The sequence below is a fragment of the Camellia sinensis genome, chromosome 12, assembly GCF_055761805.1.
Source record: "Camellia sinensis isolate YWXY chromosome 12, ASM5576180v1, whole genome shotgun sequence".
Taxonomy (NCBI): Eukaryota; Viridiplantae; Streptophyta; class Magnoliopsida; order Ericales; family Theaceae; genus Camellia; species Camellia sinensis.
The window spans coordinates 110451418-110470849 of record NC_138972.1 but is presented as its reverse complement, the minus strand read 5'-3'; positions in this window follow the sequence as shown (position 1 = coordinate 110470849).

Here is a 19432-nt window from a genome sequence, read left to right as displayed (position 1 = left end):
AGTGTTTTTGGAAAACTCTAACCAAGAAAATTATTTATATTAGGTATAATTTTTTTTTCCCAAATAACAGGTGGCAATCGGCAAATGCAACCAAAAAAAAAATGTCACTGTTCCGGTCAACTGATTAAACATCGGGGAGAATGTCTGGGTGGACAACTGAGTAGACCAAAAATTCAAAAATTCTGCCTTACCAAACATGTACGAAAGAGAGAGTATGTACGAAATGGTAAGAGCTTTGCTTGGAAGGAGTTCTGTCAGACGTGAAAAAGAAGTGTGTTTTGAAATGTATGATAGAATTAATTTTTGAACACCCATCCAAGCAGAGGCTTTAAGAGAATTGGTGGAATTATGATTAGAGTGCTGCACCAAACACAACCTAAATTTTTATCATATTTCATTTCTTTTTCCTTTCTCTTTCACAAATTCTAAATTCAAACATAGACTAAACATACACATAAATCCTTTTGAAAGAACCAAACATCAAGCAAATTAATTCAATGCAAGTTGGTTGGCCAACAATGCCACATGACCAATGCCATATTGCAATTTTGCTCTCATGACTACATAGCCTTTTATTTCGTTGACATTCGATCTACATTTGATCCATTCAAATGAAAAAAGAGAGAACATATTCCTACAAGCGCATGCAACTACATGATGACATATTGAGAAACTATGGGGGTATAAATAGAGAAATTGAACCTCCAAGTATTGACATCAATGGCATGAAGTGAGTTTTAGAATTTGAATTTGAGAGAGGAAGAGAGGTCTTACATGAATTAAAGAGTCTTGTTGAGTAGCCAAGGATGACTTGCCTACTCCTCCGAAGGGGTATCAAGTGTCAGCCACCATTAACCAAATATCCATAGATAGATCACTTGGTGGGTACCAGGCAAGCTCCTTGGCTAAGTTGACAGGCTCTTCTCTTTTATGCCAGCCCTTCTCTTCTTCCATTTGCCATTGGTTTGATAGTATCTAAGTGTCACCATAATTTTTTTGCATGCTCTGATTGAAGATGCTCGCACACAGGGGCAGAACCTGGATTTGATTTGGAGGCCAAACTAGAAGTAAAAGATTTTCACCAACCATGTTCAGCTTGAGATAATTTGAGGTTTAAAATAATAATTTTAAATATGAGACTCTTTACATTTTTCAGTATTGTTGTAACTTTTTTTTTTTTAATTTTAATTTTTTCTCTTTTGAGATGCAAATAACTAACAACTAAATTTTACACTTATTCAAGTTTTGTTAGCATATTCTTTTCATCTAATATGACTAATCCGCTTAATAGTCTATTTTAGGTAAGATATTGTTAATTTTAATTTTGAAATTGTTATAAGCAAATCCTTTTACAATGTTATATAAGATGGTTGATTTAGCCTTTTTGTCGCTATCCTTGTATTGATAAAGGGGTGGTTTTTGATAATTTAAATAAGTACACTTTTTGACTTTTACGAAAAAATATACAGAAAAATAGAAAGGTGACGTGACCCAAAAAAGATAAAAAGTGTGATTTGGTAGTCATATTATTTTTAAATAAATTTTTTTAAAGTTAAATAATGTAGTTGATGTTGGGCATTACTTTTAAAATGAGAGTTTTTTTTGTCCTTAGCTCTGTTTTTAATAGAATATACATATATAATTTCTTTCTTTATTAAGAAAAATGGGATTGCCATGACCTTCTCCGATGCCTACATAGTTCTGTCGTTGTTCGCACATTAAACACTACAACATATAAGAGTTTTGGATACCAAATGTTTTGGTTTCTAAAAGTGAAAATTTTGTTGCAAAAAGACATTTATGGGCCAATTTTTATCGTCATGATGATAGTCACTAAAAGGTCGTCACGAAAAAAAAAAAAGGCTTTTAGCAACAAAATTTTGAACATGCCACTAATAAATAGACTTTTAAGGATAAAATAATTTGGTCTCAAAATTGTTTATTTTTTGAGACAGAAAATTTGATTCCAAAAAGATAATAATTCATCACTAATGTATAATTTTCGTTTCTAAAAATATAATAACGACACTTTTCATAACAAAAATATTTAATCCCGAAAAAATAATTTTATCTATAAATTTTGATCTCTTTTTACAACGAAGGGTCGTGGCCAGACAACACCCTCCAGTAATAGGAGGAGAACTTAACTTGTTTTTTTATTTGACAGTATAGACAAATAATTTAAAATTCGTGACTTAATACCATAAATTTGTGGTGATTATGAATATCTCACACCAATCATTAATTGTTATCTTTTATGTTATTAGCCAAAATGTCAATAAAAATGTGATAAATCTTAGTATTTAAACCAATCACAAAGGTGGCATATGGCGATACCTACAAAAAGATATCAAAATGCACTAATGCATAGAACAGCAAAGCCACCATTAGCTCAACCTAAAATTAGATCTAACAAAATCATGACATAAAAGAACCAAACGACCCTAATCACATTCAACAGTACCAAATCAAGGATGTCTAAATTAAACCTTAACCTTCCTACCAGAAAATCAACTCCCAAATGTGTTGTTTTTTTGGACAATTACAACAAATTTGGGATTTAAAGACGAAACAAATTTGTCCCAAAATGTACATATTTTATAGCGATTCTGGTTTTCCCTTCCTGTAATTGTTGTATTATGGACTTTGGTTCCGTGGAGTTGGTGGTTGTTTATCTTGTTGTCATCCTTTAATTCCATATGTTTGAGTTTTAGGATGTGTTGGGCGTGTTTCGAACAGGTAGGTTGAGTTTTCATCTCAAGTGTAGTTGCCCAGGTGTTTGGTGTTACGCTCGAGCGGGTCATTCTGCGCTCGAGCGGAGTTTTGGTTTCTGGTTGTCCGCTCGAGCGGGCATTCTTGTGCTCGAGCGGGATTTACACACTCCCAGTATCTCGAGTCCTTGCAAAACTTCTGCAGGTGTGTTTTTCACGCTCGAGCGGGTTTCCTACGCTCGAGCGGGTAGTGCTTTGTCTGTGAAAGTTCTGGGAGGGGGAAATCTATGCTCGAGCGGACTGGTTTTCGCGCTCGAGCGGACTGGTTTTTATTCTTGTATCTTGGAGCTTGAGTGGGCCTTCTTGCGCTCGAGCGTGTCCAGATTTTTGTGCTTGACGCTCGAGCGTTCTATTCTCCAGTCGAGCAGGAGTGTCGTATATCAGTGGGTAGCTGGGCATTTTTGAATCACTTTTTACATTCACTCTATCTCTCTCTTACTTTCTAAAAACACTTTTCAGAGCCTCTCTCTCTCTAGGATTTCCCTTCTCTCTAGGGTTTGATCTAGTTAGAGTGTTCTCCTATCCTTCGGCCTTTGTAAAAAGCGTGTTGATCGTCGAGGGCTTCATTTTTATCCGAAAAGTTTGGAGTTTGGAGCACTTTGGTTTTGGTCTTCTTCTCCATTTGAGCTCTAACTTCGAGGTAGGGATATCCTACTCCTCCTTATGAGCTTTGTCTTTAAATTTTAGCATTTTGATATGTTGGGGATTGTTGGGTAATTTTGAGAAAGTTTGGGTCTTTGTGTAATTTTACGAAAGATGGGGTTCTATTTATATAAGCCTATGTGCATGTTTAGCATGGAGAAATGAGATAAATGTCGGGTTATCGATAGAAATGGAACCTTAGGGTTGTTTTGTTAATTATGGGAAATGCCCTAATTACATTGATGAATTAATTTGGGAAATTAATTTTGAGAAATGAGAAGTTGAATTGGGAATGTTGAAATTGGGAACGTATGGGATTAAAGGGTGTAGTTGGATCATTTATCACTCACCTAGTTGAAATGTTGATATTTTATCCATTTGGTGCATTTATTTTCTGTTTAGATATAACTGTTTTGGGCTATCGGTGGAGGATAGTCTTGATTGTTGTAGACAATGCATGATGATTAGGCAAACTAAAACTAATCGATTGAGTATGCTATCGAGTATAGCGGTTGGAATAATACATTAACTTTATGTATTGATTGATTTGTATATAATCTATGTTTATATACATTGTGTGTGGGAGGAGATAGGGGATGTATTCCACGGTTTAGGAGAAGATAGGGGATGGACCTCTAAACCAGATTTTGTGTGACATTGATACAGCACTACAATGTGTATCAAGTGTGGATTATAGAAGTGTTTGAATTGATTTGATATAGCACTAAAATGTATATCGTTATCAATTGTGAAGTATAGAAGTGTTTCTATGTGTTATTGATACAGCACCAAAATGTGTATCCATCATGAATTTCGAAAGTGTTTTAAAGATGAGTCTTAATCTCATTAGGTTATTTGGCTAGGTTCTAAGCCTTGTTTTCAAACTCAAAGTTGAATAAGAAATGGAAACTGAAGTGTGCCATGGGCATGATTATCGTGAAACTGTAATACGACTCACGTTGGAATACAAGTGTGGACCATCTATTGAATGCTATCATTTTAGTCATTGTTTATAGTTGGTTTAGTATATTTCTACTGGGCTGTGGCTCACCCTGCTGTATGGGACATCATTTTCAGGTATAGGTAGCATGCCACCTCCATGGACATAGCTTGGGAGGCTAGAGGCAGACAGACTGTTTCTGTTGTTTTGTTTTCTTTTGATGTATTACATGTATATCAAGCTAAGGGCTTTCTTTGTATAGAGTTAGTACTTTTTTTTTTGTAACCAAGTGTTGACTTGGAAAGTTGTAAGCCCATAGGGCATTTACTTTCGTTGTCAACATGTAATACATTTTGTAATGATTACTCTGATAGAATATATTTATGTTTTATTTTCTTATGTCTATGCATGCTATTGTTGGATGATTTATGGGTTTATTTTGAGGGCGTTACATATTTCGTCACTCAAACTAACTACGACGAAAATTTTTCGTCACCCGTTTTGTCGCCAAAGGGTCGTCGCTAAAGGGTCTTAGAGACGAAAAAAAAAATTCGTCATTGAAAATGATAAATTTGTGATGAATTTTTTTATCTCCAATACACTCTGTTGGGAACATACTTGTAAATAATTAGCGACAAAAGTATTTTGTCATAAATATAAGAAATAGACACGAAATAATTTTGTCACGTTTAATATAAACGAAGATGAAAATTTTTTGTCAAAGAAGCTACCAATAAAGACAAAAACAAATTCATCATTAAAAATGATAAATTTGTGACGAATTTTTTTTGTCTCCAATACACTCTATTGGGAACATACTTGTAAGTAATTAGCGACAAAATATTTTGTCATTAATTAAAGAAATTAGAGACAAAGGTATTTTGTCATAAATATATGAAATAAAGACGAAATAATTTTGTCATGTTTAATATAAATGAAGACGAAAATTTTTTGTCAAAGAAGCTACCAATAGAGACAAAAACAAATTCATCATTAAAAATGATGAAATAATGTAAAAAAAAAATCGTCATATATTAAGGGTAACAGTGACAAAATGTGACAATACGTTTCGTCATGACAAATTCATTTAGCGACGAAATAAAGAATTCATGACAATTAATCTTCCACCTAAGCCAAATAAGAGAAAAAAAAACCTTCTTTAGGGATGTAATATTTTTTTCCACATTATATGCCTATTTTATCAAAATCTGAATTTTAGTTCAACAAATAAAACCCTGTTCATGTTGAAACCTGTTGAATATAACAATTCCATCACAACTTAACGTAACCTGTCATCAACATAATTACGAATTAACAAAATGAAAATATTCATTCATCATTACAAATAATTTCATCCTAATACAATAAAATAGTGAAATATCCACAAAATATCCAAAAGTTATAACTTGTACAATTCCACCACACATCCAACAATTACTAGTGCAACTCCACAAAGTATGTGTATCGTTGTCAAACAAAAATGAACATTCAAGCAAATTACATCATTGCTCCACGTCAAAAGTGCCACCACAATCCAATCTACAAAAAAATAAATTAAAAGCTTTAGTAATTAATTAATTATACAAAAGATTAAAAACATTAGTAACTCATCAATTTACAATTAGATCAATTATACAATTTATCCCTCTAACATACTCCTTTTCGAGATTATGAGAACAAAAAATTAATTTTAAGGCTAATTCACAAATGGTGCATCCCATTAATGTGCCGTAAGTTCATACAACTTATATTAGTCCCTCCTAAGGTGTTTCTGTTGGTTCTTGTACAAATATGTGGTTGTGTAATAATTTAGCCTTTCGACGGCCTTTTTTTGAAGCTTTTAAGTATAGAGAAAAAGAAATATTTTTTAGACTAATTCACAATTTATACATCCCGTGCACCTATACAAATTGGATGTCCTATGCATGTTTCCATTACTTTCTAATTCTTCAAACATTTATTCTTTTATAAAATTTGTTATATTAAAGTTAATATACTTTACCAAGAAGTATGTCCACTTGTGGATGCGTCCCCTCCACTTCCAAAGTGTCTAGTGAATCCTTTGGTCCTCAAAAAGTTGACAACATCAACCATTATCTCCCCTTGCTTCTTCCTACTTATTTCAAGATCTTCTATTTTATTGTTCTACATTTGTATTTGTTCCTTCTGTCTCTATTTGCATCTCAAGGCGCTTCACATAATCATTTGTTTCAGCATATATGGTAGTGGTTCTCCTAATAGAGGATGAAGGTTTCATGCCAAGTCCCTTCACATAGTCAGACCTTGGCTTTAGGACTTTGATTGACAACTCTTCTGCAGTCAAAAGGGTTGATCCCGGTTGTCAGAGGTGATCAGCCTTGTGTTTGTATCATATTTTCCTATCAAATATTAAAAAATTAAATAATTATTAGAAAAGTAGTGTGCACATAATACAAAACATGTCTACATATATGTAGATCTATGCATACATGTGCATATCACACCTAATTATTTAAGTCTAAGTTTGGCTCAGAAGGGTGCAGATTTTAAACGAATCATTGTGAATGGGAGATGCCAAACTTCTGGCCTACCTAAAGGTAAAAAGTTATATATCCCAAAAAATGCCCATAAATAAAGCAAATTGTGTAGACTCAAATAGTGTGATGTGGGACACACTCATAGTAAATTAAGTTCATACATTCCTTTTTGGGGATACTTTTTCTGTTAACAAGTGTTGCTGCTACCTAAAATTGACTGTTAGGGAAAATAACCAATAGTTTTGTAAAGTCTCTGTACTAGCATAAGGAGTGCTTCTCATGCCCACACCTAACAAATAATGAATTTGCTACACCTAATCAAAGCGGAGACCATAAATCACATTTCATAATTACTTTGCAAGGCAATGCAAAACATAAACAAAAGCAGCAGATTTGATGTAAAAATTCAAAATTGCAAATAGTGAACACATTAAAAATAGACAACATAAAATACCTTGATCAAAGTATATCAACATATGAATTTTGTGGAACCATGTTGAAGGGGAGGGAGGGGAAGAATAAAAGAAAACAATAAAGAATTTTTTTTTAAAAAAATAACAATACAAAGGAAGTTCTTCAATAATTGTAATTTATCAAATTAAACTCTTGCTTGCTTCCTGTTTATTGTGCAGCTAACATAATATTTTTTTAATAATCATGTCAATGCCAAAATGCTTAATACATAGGAACACTACTGGGAATGGTCTTAACTCATGCACTAGTCAATCCTGTTGGCTCTTCATCTTAATTATGAACTGATAAAAAAAATTCCTAAACTTATTTATAGCACCCACTGAACTTATTTAAACCTCGATGATACCCATTGCTTTACAGTGGACATCAAATACGGTATGTTCTTGAGATCAAGACTGTAGACAAGGTAGGGTGATACTAAAATTCTTTGTAACATACTTTGGTTTTTGCTCTCTCTCTCTCTCTCAATTTTTTTTCCCTCCCCGTTTACTAAATCTTTACAATCGATGTGCTTCCTTTATGGTAAATGACTTGTTTCATTTTGGATTAAGAGACATTCTTCTGTTGGTTTGCTAGATAAAATACCTGGTGCATTCTGTCTTATAATTCCTAATGAATTAGGCCACCAACTTCCTATTGCAGTCCCTATTTCAGATTAATCTATGCATACAAAGTTTCTACTTCTGAGTTCGGGTCCTAAAACTGTCTGATATTTTTGTTTCTTTTCGTAAGTAGAAGGTTAATATACTAAACAATAAAGATATACAATGATGCACAAGACATCCTCAAGAGTCACATGATGACAAATGCATTAGGCAACAAATCTCTTCATCGAATCATTCAAAAGAAAACATAACAAACCAAAAGAAACTCTCTCACAACCTTGAGGCTATGTCAAAATTCAAAAGGCTTAAAAGACATACAAGACTCCTAAAAACTAAGGCCTCAAACTTTATTGTCTAATATATTAACTTTATTGTCTAAGATGAATATGCAGTGTTGTTATTTTGAGCACTTATCTGTAAATAAATAAATAAATATGTGATTTTAGAATTACTGATTTTGCAGAACAAAATTGCATTGCTTTGACCCATAACTTCACATCTTATTTATCTTGAGTTTTAGTCTACTAAAGTGACTTCTGTTTGAGTTTTACAAACTTGACTGTTAAAATAATGAGATTTTTCTATTAAAATTTGATAAATTTAATGTTTTGGGATTCTAATACTTGATTTGGTGTGGCAGGAGGTGCATGTGGGTATGGCAATTTGTATAGCCAAGGCTATGGCACTAACACCGCAGCACTAAGCACTGCTCTGTTCAACAATGGCTTGAGCCGTAGGGCATGCTATCAAATCAAATGCAGCAGTGACCCACAATGGTGCCTCCCTGGGACCATCACTGTGACTGCTACAAACTTCTGTCCACCTAACCCTTCTCAATCTAATGACAATGGTAGGTGGTGCAACCCTCCCCTTCAACACTTTGATCTGGCAGAGCCTGCTTTCTTGCAAATTGCTCAATACAGAGCTGGAATTGTTCCAGTCTCTTTTCAAAGGTAAGGGTTGCTCTCTAATTACCCTCACAAGTTTGCTAGTTGCACTGAACACAGAGAAGGGTGTGGACCTAACACCACTCTCTATGTTTCTCGTGTCATGTAGAACTTTTTATATTTATTTTTCTGCAACTAGTATTATGTGCATATACCCTCAACATTCCTAAAAGTCAAACAAATTAACTAAAAAATTAGTCAAAGCAATTTGCTTAATTTGTGCTAGTTAATTTGACTATCGAATAAAGACCAATGAGTTTGTGATGTCTTATCTAGTGTGATACTCGTATCGAGTCTTACTGTAAGTAGTTTCTCCCTTCTTTAAATTAACTAATGAATATGGTTTTGTGGTGGTCTTGATAGGGTGCCCTGTGTGAAGAAAGTTACTGTAGGAACCCACACTTTATGTCCTCATCATGTTCATGAGCATCGGTATGATTATGACTTGTTTAGCTTGCATGTGTATGTTGTGATTTGTTTCGCTTGAGCTAATGCGATCCATGTCTTGATTTGAAGCCTTGTGATTTGTCTAAGTGTAGTATGCTTGTCTTATTCCTTCCTTGATGTGAAACTTAGGTTACGCCTTGCCTGAGTTATGCTAGCCGACGTTATTCCAATGCCGAGGTCATCTTTAGTCTAGCATTAGTATCTTGAAACCCCTTGTCGACCTCAGTCCTGGCCTTGACCACATTAGTCGAGATATTACCTTGCACCCAAGTGATCTCGTCCTGGAAGTGGTATGACCTAGGCCGAGGTGTGGCGCATCTAGGCCAAGATGTGGCACAGCTTAGTCAAGTGTTGTCCTTCCTAGCCGAGGTCATTGTCACCTTAGTTGTCGAAGTCTTTGTTAGCCGATGTCACCCCTTGCCGGAGTGCCACTCCGTGTAGCTTGTTAGATATGCCTTGTTGTTGGCCGATGTCATAGTCTGTCAGAAAGCCCATACCGCTTTGCTTGTTGAACACCCTTCCACCATGCTTTGTCTGGCCTGTCAGCCACCTTTTCAGGATGAACCCAACCAGTCGCCGCCACGTGTCTCAGCAGAGGGTTAACCCCAGAACCGGGTATAGAAAACTATCATTTGGTATCATAAACTTGCCTTGTAGAGAGAGAGAAGCTCTTGAAGAGGGAGAAGAGTTCTTGAGAGAGAAGTAGATCTTCAAGCTTGATTCCTAGAGATCGAACCGTTAGATCCGTGTTCTAAGGTTAGATTCTTGATCTGCTCATGATGTTCTTTATGTTTATGTTATTGCATTGCATGATTGAAAATGATTTGTAAGCCATGCATCGTTTTGAAGCTCGATTCTAGAAAGAGAAAATGGCATTCATGTGTTCTTCAAGAAAGTCTTGTTTTGATCCGAAAGCTTTTCGCCTAGACTCAAGTTTTGTGTTTGTTCTTGCATGATTTTCAACTACGGGTACCCAGGTCCATGTTTTCAAACTCATAGCACGAAAATCCCAGATTTGTGATGGCAGATTATGATCAAACATTCGTATTTTTCATGTTTTCACACTCATGTTCTTCATGTTTATCAGCAGAGGGAAACCCAGAGTTTCCCGACCTCTTTTCCTTGCATGTGGCCCTCGGGAACACACCTCGGCAAGGAGGTGTGGAACCTCGGCCTAGACCTGGTTGGTGCCCAGCATGTTTTCCGAAAACATTTGTGTACATGAGAGACTTGTTTGAAAGCGCATTCAATAGGCTTTGCCATGTGTTGTAGGACTTGGGCTTGTCTCGACCCCGACGTGTGAAGAAACGATGTGAGTGGTATTTCTAATAAAGCTATGTTACACTTGTTTTGATAAATCTTGTTTTGCCTTGTTTTGAAAAGTACTTGATCTAGCATGAATGACTATCCCTATTTTGTATATCAAATGCTATCTTGTTTTGATGACTCGTCTTGAAAGTCCTTAGTTGCAGGGGACTATAATGCAACTGCACTCTTGTCTTGACAGTCCTTAGTGCTAGAGGACTCTAAACTTTCGCAGCACAGCTTGTCTTGACAGTCCTTAGTGCTAGAGGACTCTAAACTTTCGCAGCACAGCTTGTCTTGACAGTCCTTAGTGCTAGAGGACTCTAAACTTTCGCAGCACAGCTTGTCTTGAAAGTCCTTAGTTGCAGGGGACTATAATGCAACTGCACTCTTGTTTTGGGAATGTCATCACCCTCTTGTATTAAGTAGATGTAATAACATCCAAAGAACTTGAAAGGCCGGCAATGAACTTGACTTTTTCTTGATTGTAAAGTATACTTTGTATTGTTTTGAAAGAAATCTTGGATATCAATCATGCAAACCTTTATTTCTAATATCATTCACTGAGTATCCAAGCTCACCCTCTCTATATATATATGTAGGTGATGAACAAGAAGGCATTGAGGCCTAGACGTGATAGCCGATGTGTTTTGATTGCCGATGTGTTTTGGGCGTATAGCCGACATGTTTGGGATTTGTGTTTTGCATCGTCTTGAAGATTATGCTTCTCGGCTTATGTTTTCTTTGCTTGTTTTGGCATATGTCGGCTTGAGAAGCCTTTTGGTCAGGATGTGTTTTGTATTTCATTTCATTCTTGTATCTAAATTGTAAGACTTGTAAAGATGTTTGATGTATGACATTCCATTGGACTTATGCACGGCTCTCATGGACTATTTAGATTTTGTATATGTATATATATTACTTCCGCACTTGTAAGCCCCATATTTTATACTCTGATTGTGTGTGATTTTTGTAAGACGGCCTTCGGTAACCTCGGGTTACTGGCCATCACGGCACCAGACTACTAGGGGCGGCTTGGGGGCGTGACAGATTGGTATCAGAGCACAAGATCCTTGTAGTGCGTTAATCACACACCTTGAGTCCTAGAGAGCCTAGGATTTCCCTTAGAAGAATGTTAGGATTGCATCATATTGCTTGCTACTTGACTATGTGTGCATCGTTTTAGCCTAGACGCTCGTTACTTGCATATGTGTTATCTGTTTAGTTGTTTTAAAGTCTCATCTTGCATCCCCCCCCCCTAGCACCATGAGGAGAGGTAGACCCCCGGTTGGCCGAGATCGATCGGAAGACAGGTTGGAGAGGTTGGAAAGGTTAGTCGAAGGCTTGGTTCGTGAGCAGAGACAACCTAGGCCGCAGGATACTGGTACCACTTCTATGCATGCCGAACAGACGAATGGCCGATATGCAGCTCCACCTCCTCCAGTGCCACAAGTGCCTCCGCAGCAAGCTTTGTATGGGAACGACACGATAACTCTAATCAGAGAGTTCAAGAAGATGAAACCGCCGAGATTTCAGGGAGGCATAGAACCAATGAAAGCCGAGGCATGGGTTTTAGAGATGGAGAAGTTGTTTGAAGTTTTCCCCAGTACAGACGCCCAGAAGGTATCTCTGGCAGCATTCACATTAGACGACGATGCTCGTAGGTGGTGGATGATGGTCCGAGAAAGCAATCCGGGTTTGACTTGGGCAAAATTTTTGGAGTTGTTCTACAACAAGCATTTTCCCCTTAGCGTCCGAGACCGAAAGACCACGGAGTTTCAGAATCTGATCCAAGGGAACAAGACGGTCGCAGAATACGATCGTGCCTTTACTGAACTAGCGAGATATGCGCCTCATATGGTTGACGACGAGTACCGAAAGGCGAGGAAGTTCGAAAGTGGGTTGTGTGGACCGATACAAGATCGGCTCAATATGCTCAATATGCCGACGTACGCCGGAGTACTGGACAAGGCCATCCTGGCTGAAGCTAACTTGAACCGATACCAGAGTTCAGGTGAGGGTCAGAGGAAGAGACAGAGTTATGATAATCGCCGAGTTCCGTTCAATGCCAAGAAGAAGATGAGTACGGACAATTCCAGCAACTCCAATCAAGAGGGTAACGTTAAGCCGATGTGCGCGAGTTGTGGAAAGCTACATTTCGGGGTTTGTCGTTGGGCAACAGGAGCTTGTTATGAGTGCGGCGAGATAGGCCATCGCGTGAAAGACTGCCCGAAAGCAAGGACCGATGATGGGAGGAGGAATGGAAGCACCTCAGGCCCTGCACAGAAGAATAACGTCGGGGGAATACAAGCGAGGCAAGGCAGAGTTTTTGCATTAGTACCAGGAGACGCCCAGAATGCCGAGGCGGTAGTGTCAGGTACCCTCTCAATTTGTTCTCAAGATGCATACGTATTGATTGATTCGGGTTCTACGCATTCATTTGTGTCCACTATATTCGCCGAGAAGTTGGATAGAGAATTAGAACCCCTTGATTATGTATTATCTGTGTCTACTCCATCTGGGAGAAATATGATTGTTACATCCATTTATAGGGCGTGTATTGCTATGATTGAGAGTGTAGAATTGTTAGTTGATTTGATGCCATTAAACATGACTCACTTCGATGTTATATTGGGAATGGATTGGTTAGTGGCGAATCATGCATCCATTAATTGTGTTACTAAGAACGTCACATTGAAGACCCCAAGTCAAGCCGAGGTCATTTTCCAGGGTAAAGGAGTGGTACCCCCACCTTACTTAATCTCATCCATGAAGGCCTACAAGTTGATCCAAAAAGGATGTAAGGGTTATTTATGCAGTATACTAAGTGATTTGAATGGAAATGTTGAGTTAGCCGACATACCCGTTGTTGAGGAATTCCCCGACGTCTTTCCGAATAAGTTGCCTGGCCACCTTGTCGATAGGGAAATAGAGTTTACTGTGGATGTCTTGCCAGGAACACAACCTATCTCCAAAACACCCTACAGAATGGCTCCAGCCGAACTTAGAGAACTGAAATCGCAATTACAGGAATTGTTGAATAAGGGATTCGTCAGGCCGAGCACTTCACCGTGGGGAGCACCCGTTCTATTTGTTAAGAAAAAGGACGGCACCCTTCGTCTTTGCATTGACTACAGAGAACTTAATAAGGTGACCATTAAGAACAAATACCCATTGCCAAGAATCGATGATTTGCTTGATCAACTACGAGGAGCACGAGTCTTTTCCAAGATTGACCTTAGGTCAGGCTACCACCAGTTGAAGGTTAAAGTCGAGGACATTGAGAAAACCGCTTTTCGGACAAGATATGGCCACTACGAATTTTTGGTAATGCCCTTCGGAGTAACCAATGCCCCAGCAGCATTCATGGACTTCATGAACAGAGTCTTTAAGCCGTACCTAGATAAGTTTGTCATTATTTTTATCGACGACATATTGATCTATTCTGGGAGTGCGAGCGAGCACGAGAATCATCTGAGACTCGCCCTGCAGACCTTGAGAGATAAGAAGTTGTACGCCAAGTTAAGTAAATGCGAGTTTTGGCTTTCCAGCATTTCATTTCTAGGGCATGTGATCAATGAAGATGGTATATCAGTTGACCCCAGTAAGATTGAAGCCATTGTGAATTGGCCGACGCCGACCAACGTGTCCGAGGTTCGTAGTTTTCTGGGTTTGGCAGGTTATTACAGAAAGTTTGTGAAGGATTTCTCGAGGATTGCAGTGCCTTTGACACAACTAACCAAGAAGGGAGCAGCTTATGAATGGACCAATGAAAGAGAATCAGCTTTCCAGGAACTGAAGACGAGGTTAGTCACAGCACCAGTTCTAGTACTACCATCAGCCAATGAGGAATTTCAGATTTACAGTGATGCTTCACATAAAGGTTTGGGTTGCGTGTTAATGCAAGAAGGTAAAGTCATAGCGTACGCGTCTCGTCAGTTGAAGCCCAATGAAAAGAATTATCCTACCCATGATTTGGAGCTAGCTGCCGTGGTTTTTGCTCTGAAGATCTGGCGTCATTACCTGTACGGAACATCTTGCCAAGTTTTCACCGACCACAAGAGTCTGAAATACTTGTTCACCCAGAAAGAGTTAAATATGAGGCAGAGAAGATGGCTCGAGCTGTTGAAGGACTACGACATGCAGATTCAGTATCACCCAGGTAAGGCAAACTCCGTAGTCGACGCATTAAGCAGGAAACTAGTCGGAAGTTTGGCGTGTCTGGCAACGGTCTCAGCGGAACCGACAATCGTTGAGGAAGTGAAGAACAGACAGATGGAAGATAAGTTCCTAAAAAGGGTAATTGATGAATTCGTCTCCAAGCCGAGGCCAGGTTACACAGTGGAAAATCAGGTGCTTAGGTTCGAAGGAAGATTGTGTGTAGCCGACGTACCAGAGTTAAAAAGGAAGATTTTGCAAGAGGCCCATAGTTCCAAATTTGCCATTCATCCAGGGAGCACCAAGATGTATCGGGACGTAAAGCGGACCTTTTGGTGGCCAAACATGAAAAGAGAGATAGCCGAGTTTGTATCTCAGTGTCTGTGTTGTCAGCGAGTGAAGGCAGAACACCAAAGACCAGCAGGACTTCTTCAACCCTTGTCAATTCCTGAGTGGAAATGGGAGCACATCTCCATGGATTTCGTAGTGGGTTTGCCGAGGACGCAAAGAGGTATGGATTCCATTTGGGTTATAGTCGACAGGTTTACTAAGTCAGCTCACTTTTTGCCGGTCAAGACTACATTCAATGCCAACCGACTTGCCGAATTGTACATGAATGAGATCGTTAGGCTTCATGGTGTGCCGATGTCCATTGTGTCAGACCGAGACCCGAAGTTCGTTTCTAGATTTTGGCAGAGTCTACAAGGAGCCTTGGGAACAGAATTGAGATTTAGCACAGCCTTTCACCCCCAGACCGACGGACAGACAGAAAGAACGATTCAGACACTCGAAGACATGCTCAGACTGTGCGTGTTGGACTTCCAGGGAAGTTGGGAATCGCATTTGCCATTAGTAGAATTCGCATACAACAACAGTTATCAAGCCAGCATAGGCATGGCGCCGTATGAAGCTTTGTATGGAAGGGAGTGTAGATCGCCGATATGTTGGACTGAAGTAGGAGACAAAGCTCTAATTGGCCCCGAGTTGGTTCATATGACAACTGAAAAGATCAAACTCATTCAGCAGAGGATTAAAACTGCACAGAGTCGACAGAAGTGTTATGCCGACCAAAGAAGGAGGGAGTTAGAATTTGGAATTGGGGATCATGTATTTTTGAAGGTCTCGCCGATGACAGGAGTTTCGAGATTTGGGAAGAAGGGTAAACTTGCACCCCGATATATTGGGCCGTTTGAAATTCTTGAGAAAGTTAACACCGTTGCTTACAGACTCGCTTTGCCGCCAGATTTGAGCCAAGTCCACAGCGTGTTCCATGTTTCGATGCTGAGAAAATATATCCGAGACCCACTGCATGTAATAGACTACTCCGGGGTTGTAGTTAATGAAGACTTGGGCTACGAAGAGAAGCCGATGAGAATTATCGACAGACAAGTGAGGCAGTTGAGAAACAAGTCGATATCAATGGTGAAAATCGAATGGGAGAAACATTATGGCGAGGAGGCCACATGGGAAAAGGAAGAGGAGATAAGAATCCGTTACCCGGAGTTATTTGTAGGACAAGGTAACTTAAGTTTGGGGACCAAACTTCTTTAAGGAGGGTAGACTGTAGGAACCCACACTTTATGTCCTCATCATGTTCATGAGCATCGGTATGATTATGACTTGTTTAGCTTGCATGTGTATGTTGTGATTTGTTTCGCTTGAGCTAATGCGATCCATGTCTTGATTTGAAGCCTTGTGATTTGTCTAAGTGTAGTATGCTTGTCTTATTCCTTCCTTGATGTGAAACTTAGGTTACGCCTTGCCTGAGTTATGCTAGCCGACGTTATTCCAATGCCGAGGTCATCTTTAGTCTAGCATTAGTATCTTGAAACCCCTTGTCGACCTCAGTCCTGGCCTTGACCACATTAGCCGAGATATTACCTTGCACCCAAGTGATCTCGTCCTGGAAGTGGTATGACCTAGGCCGAGGTGTGGCGCATCTAGGCCAAGATGTGGCACAGCTTAGTCAAGTGTTGTCCTTCCTAGCCGAGGTCATTGTCACCTTAGTTGTCGAAGTCTTTGTTAGCCGATGTCACCCCTTGCCGGAGTGCCACTCCGTGTAGCTTGTTAGATATGCCTTGTTGTTGGCCGATGTCATAGTCTGTCAGAAAGCCCATACCGCTTTGCTTGTTGAACACCCTTCCACCATGCTTTGTCTGGCCTGTCAGCCACCTTTTCAGGATGAACCCAACCAGTCGCCGCCACGTGTCTCAGCAGAGGGTTAACCCCAGAACCGGGTATAGAAAACTATCATTTGGTATCATAAACTTGCCTTGTAGAGAGAGAGAAGCTCTTGAAGAGGGAGAAGAGTTCTTGAGAGAGAAGTAGATCTTCAAGCTTGATTCCTAGAGATCGAACCGTTAGATCCGTGTTCTAAGGTTAGATTCTTGATCTGCTCATGATGTTCTTTATGTTTATGTTATTGCATTGCATGATTGAAAATGATTTGTAAGCCATGCATCGTTTTGAAGCTCGATTCTAGAAAGAGAAAATGGCATTCATGTGTTCTTCAAGAAAGTCTTGTTTTGATCCGAAAGCTTTTCGCCTAGACTCAAGTTTTGTGTTTGTTCTTGCATGATTTTCAACTACGGGTACCCAGGTCCATGTTTTCAAACTCATAGCACGAAAATCCCAGATTTGTGATGGCAGATTATGATCAAGCATTCGTATTTTTCATGTTTTCACACTCATGTTCTTCATGTTTATCAGCAGAGGGAAACCCAGAGTTTCCCGACCTCTTTTCCTTGCATGTGGCCCTCGGGAACACACCTCGGCAAGGAGGTGTGGAACCTCGGCTTAGACCTGGTTGGTGCCCAGCATGTTTTCCGAAAACATTTGTGTACATGAGAGACTTGTTTGAAAGCGCATTCAATAGGCTTTGCCATGTGTTGTAGGACTTGGGCTTGTCTCGACCCCGACGTGTGAAGAAACGATGTGAGTGGTATTTCTAATAAAGCTATGTTACACTTGTTTTGATAAATCTTGTTTTGCCTTGTTTTGAAAAGTACTTGATCTAGCATGAATGACTATCCCTATTTTGTATATCAAATGCTATCTTGTTTTGATGACTCGTCTTGAAAGTCCTTAGTTGCAGGGGACTATAATGCAACTGCACTCTTGTCTTGACAGTCCTTAGTGCTAGAGGACTCTAAACTTTCGCAGCACAGCTTGTCTTGACAGTCCTTAGTGCTAGAGGACTCTAAACTTTCGCAGCACAGCTTGTCTTGACAGTCCTTAGTGCTAGAGGACTCTAAACTTTCGCAGCACAGCTTGTCTTGAAAGTCCTTAGTTGCAGGGGACTATAATGCAACTGCACTCTTGTTTTGGGAATGTCATCACCCTCTTGTATTAAGTAGATGTAATAACATCCAAAGAACTTGAAAGGCCGGCAATGAACTTGACTTTTTCTTGATTGTAAAGTATACTTTGTATTGTTTTGAAAGAAATCTTGGATATCAATCATGCAAACCTTTATTTCTAATATCATTCACTGAGTATCCAAGCTCACCCTCTCTCTATATATATGTAGGTGATGAACAAGAAGGCATTGAGGCCTAGACGTGATAGCCGATGTGTTTTGATTGCCGATGTGTTTTGGGCGTATAGCCGACATGTTTGGGATTTGTGTTTTGCATCGTCTTGAAGATTATGCTTCTCGGCTTATGTTTTCTTTGCTTGTTTTGGCATATGTCGGCTTGAGAAGCCTTTTGGTCAGGATGTGTTTTGTATTTCATTTCATTCTTGTATCTAAATTGTAAGACTTGTAAAGATGTTTGATGTATGACATTCCATTGGACTTATGCACGGCTCTCATGGACTATTTAGATTTTGTATATGTATATATATTACTTCCGCACTTGTAAGCCCCATATTTTATACTCTGATTGTGTGTGATTTTTGTAAGACGGCCTTCGGTAACCTCGGGTTACTGGCCATCACGGCACCAGACTACTAGGGGCGGTTTGGGGGCGTGACAGTTACCTGATCCTATGTCTCTCAGAATCTCATACCTTTCCATGTTTGTTTATCACCAAACACCATTCCCTTACAACAATAATAATTGTTTTCGTTTTCTCACTCACTCTCCCTCCCCTCCCCTCCTCTCCTCTCCTTTCTTCCTTATATCAATCAATCAATTTGTATTTGTTGAGAGCATTCCATTTTGCTTTCAAATCAATAGCTATAAAGATATCTTCTCTCATCAAGCCTTTCCAAAGTCCAAACCAACCAATGATTTGCAGGTCCTGATTCATAAACTAATTTTATCCCAATGTCCTGATTGCTGATCATTGAAAGTAAAATTGATAAACTAAAATTCATAAACTAAACATCATCTATATTCAAGGAAAGGCATTCAGTCCCCATTGTGAGGAGTTTTTTTACTTTCATTAAATCAGATGCCTTTGATAAGTTGGTCTTTCAGACAGGTGTAAACAGTATATTGACACAGTTTTAAATTCAGATGCATAATTTTGGTCTGGACTTTGATGTTTTTACATTATATACATTCTGTTTCATTATTGTTATTATTCATATGAATGTGCCTCAAGTCTAGCTAGGTGCTCTAAGAGGCTGGGCACCTCATCTTTGCCCAAGTATGAGGCTAATCAAAACAAAAGGAAACCAA